Source organism: Eumetopias jubatus, unplaced genomic scaffold (genome assembly GCF_037043125.1).
Source record: "Eumetopias jubatus isolate StellerSeaLion01/CBP00866 unplaced genomic scaffold, mEumJub1_p1.0 scaffold_6, whole genome shotgun sequence".
NCBI lineage: Eukaryota > Metazoa > Chordata > Mammalia > Carnivora > Otariidae > Eumetopias > Eumetopias jubatus.
Genome location: NW_028274812.1, coordinates 65,118,840 through 65,122,442, shown reverse-complemented (window position 1 = coordinate 65,122,442; position 3,603 = coordinate 65,118,840). Strand labels below are relative to the sequence as shown.

The 3,603-nt window shown below is 46.8% G+C and overlaps 1 pseudogene; it reads left to right on the top strand.

Annotated features, from left to right (window-relative positions):
• The first annotated feature begins 485 nt into the window (after positions 1-485).
• On the top strand, positions 486-2,371 carry LOC114209965 (signal recognition particle subunit SRP68 pseudogene; annotated as a pseudogene).
• Positions 2,372-3,603: the final 1,232 nt, after the last annotated feature.

Below are 3,603 nucleotides of genomic sequence, written 5' to 3'. Positions count from 1 at the left end.
CCAGGCAAATGGGGAAAATCTCATATTCCATGGGGTAATGAGTGAAGTACCCAAAGGTCTTACCTTAATAGTAGGGAATATTTAAAGTAAATACTACTTGAATCCTAATGAACCTGAAAAGCAAGACATGAAAAGACTACAATACTTCCAAGTAAATTAACTGCATTAGAGAATACAGAAATAGCATTCAAAAGTATAAAATTCACAATATATTCCAACCAATCAAAAATTACCAGGCAGGGTCGCCTGGGTGGCTCAGTTGGTGAAGCGACTAACTTAGGCTCAGGTCATGATCCTGGAGTCCTGGGATCGAGTCCCACATCAGGCTCCCTGCTCAGCAGGGAGTCTGCTTCTCCCTCTGACCCTCTTCCCTCTCGTGCTCTCTATCTCTCATTCTCTCTCTCTCTCAAATAAATAAATAAAAATCTTTAAAAAAATTACCAGGCATGCAAAGAAGTGGGTAAAAAATACCGATGAGGGGCAAGATGGCTGCTGAGAAACAAGTTCCTGGTGGCGGCGGCGGCAGCAGCGGGGGCAGCAGTGGCGGTAGCTGCGGTGGATGCTGTGGCGGAGGAGAGGAAAATAAGAAAAACGAACTGCCTTCAGCTGGATCGAAGGCAAACAAAGAATTCGGGGATAGCCTGAGTTTGGAGATTCTTCAGATTATTAAGGAATCCCAGCAGCAGCATGGTTTACGGCATGGAGATTTTCAGAGGTATAGGGGCTACTGTTCCCGTAGACAAATACATCTTCGGAAAACACTCAACTTCACGATGGGGAACAGACATAAATTTACAGGGAAAAAAATAACTGAAGATCTTCTGACTGATAACAGGTATTTGCTTCTGGTTCTGATGGATGCTGAACGAGCCTGGAGCTATGCCATGCAGCTGAAACAGGACGCCAACACTGAACCCCGAAAACGGTTCCACTTGTCTCGCCCGCACAAAGCTGTGAAACATGCAGAGGAATTGGAACGCTTGTGTGAGAGCAATCCCGTGGATGCCAAGACCAAGTTAGAGGCTCAGGCTTACATGGCTTACCTCTCAGGAATACTGCGTTTTGAACATCAAGAATGGAAAGCTGCGATTGAGGCTTTTAATAAATGCAAAACTATCTACGAGAAACTGGCCAGCGCCTTCACGGAGGAGCAGGCTGTGCTGTACAACCAGCGTGTGGAAGAGATCTCACCCACCGTCCGCTACTGTGCATATAACATTAGGGACCAGTCCGCTATCAGTGAGCTCATGCAGATGAGATTGAGGTCCAGGGGCACTGAGGGTCTTCTGGCTAAAAAATCGGAGGCATTGATTACTCAGACTCAGCCCAAACAGGCAGCCACCATGAGCGAAGTGGAATGGAGAGGGAGAACCGTTCCAGTGAAGATCGACAAAGTGAGGATCTTTTTACTGGGATTGGCTGATAACGAAACAGCCATTGCCCAGGCTGAAAGTGAAGAAACCAAGGAGCGTCTGTTTGAATCCATGCTCAGTGAGTGTCGGGACGCCATCCAGGCCGTTCGGGAAGAGCTCAAGCCCGATCAGAAACAGAGAGATTATACCCTTGAAGGGGAGTCGGGGAAGGTATCTAATCTTCAATACCTGCACAGCTATCTGATTTATGTTGTCGACGGCCGTCAGGCAGAACGAGAACATGGCCAAGGGGCTGCAGAAGGCACTACAGCAGCAGCCAGAAGATGACAGCAAGCGCTCCCCGCAGCCCCAGGACCTCGTCCGGCTCTATGACATCATTCTGCAGAATCTGGTGGAATTGCTCCAGCTTCCTGGGTTAGAGGAGGACCGAGCCTTCCAGAAAGAGATAGGCCTCAAGACACTGGTGTTTAAGGCTTATAGGTGTTTTTTAATTGCTCAGTCCTATGTGTTGGTGAAGAAGTAGAGCGAAGCCCTTGTCCTGTATGACCGAGGCCTGAAGTACCCCAACGAAGTAAATTCTGATGCTGGGGCCTTCAGGAACAGCTTAAAGGACCTGCCCGACGTGCAAGAGCTCATCACGCAAGTGAGGTCAGAAAAATGTTCTCTGCAGGCACCAGCCATCCTTGATGCAAGTGACTCCCACCAAACGGAGACTTCCTCCCAAGTCAAGGACAACAAACCTCTGGTTGAACGGTTTGAGACATTCTGCCTGGACCCTTCCCTCGTCACCAAGCAAGCCAACCTGGTGCACTTCCCGCCGGGATTTCAGCCCATCCCTTGCAAGACTTTGTTCTTTGACCTGGCCCTCAACCATGTGGCTTTCCCACCTCTTGAGGACAAGTTGGAGCAGAAGACCAAGAGTGGCCTCACTGGATACATCAAGGGCATATTTGGATTCAGGAGCTAACCAGGCTCTTCTTGGGGGTAAGGGGAGATTCTCACTCTTCATCTATATTGTGAGAAAACCCCAGCAAGTTCCATGATACTAAGTCCAGGTCTGCATTGGCCCAGGGCAGGAGCATAACGTCCTCAGCCCTGCGTCCCTCTGTCTTGTGTGTTTGCGCACTTGGCGGTTCTTAACCGGTGTGCTAGAAGGGGGACCCTGCCGTCTTCTGGTGGATGTGTGCAGAATCCCTCTGTCTGCACCTCCTGGGGGAAGGGCCGCTGCCATCTGGCCCCCTGGCCTGTGGGAGCCGCGCTCGGGTGTGTCCACACCAGGCATGGATGGGAGCTCGGAACTTTGTGTCGTGTCTCTTCAGTACCGTGGATTTGCAGCTGATTCCTCCTCGCCGTGAGCATCCAGGGTCCTGTGAAGAGTCTGTGACCGGGGACCACTGGCAGCGCCGCCCACAGCTATAGTCAGCCTTATGCCCTGTCACCTCCAAGTGGGAGTTAAGTTTCAGAACAAGCAAAGAGCTCTATTTTTAGAAGAAATGTGTTACACTCAGAAATGATGAAAACAAATCTTATATTAAAAAGGCAAAGATGCTGGAAAAAAAAAATACCCATGAATAGGAAAAATGATAAGTTAATCAAAACTACCCAGGACTGACACAGATGTTAGTAAAAAGGACATTAGAACAATATTCCATATTTTCAAAGATTTCTGTGAAAACAAAGAAATATGAAAATACCCAAATATAACTTCTAGAGATGATTACAGTATTTAGTATAAAACATACATTAGTTGAAAACTGCAGGAAGAAATGATTAGAAAAGATGAAAACATAGTAGTTAACCCTTTTTTTAAGTTGACTATTTGTTGGCTGGTTTTTTGAGTTTTATGAAATTGGCCAAGTTTATCATAGTCGTCTGTTTTTTTTTTAAGATTTTTATTTATTTATTTGAGAGAGAGAGAGAGCACACACAGGAGGAGAACACACACAGGGGGAGTGGGAGAGGGAGAAGCAGGCTCCCTGCTGAGCAGAGAGCCCAATGTGGAGTTTGATCCCAAGACCCTGAGATCATGACTTGAGCTGAAGGCATCCACTCAACCGACTGAACCACCCAGGTGCCCTAGTAATTGACATTTTTCAAAATTAAACATAGAAGCTATTAAATAACAGAAAGAACAAAAATAATGAAAAGAGAAACAATGAACTATGGGACAATGACAAGAGTCCTAATATATATGTAACTGAAATTCTCAAAGAAGGAAGGCCAGAAAAAT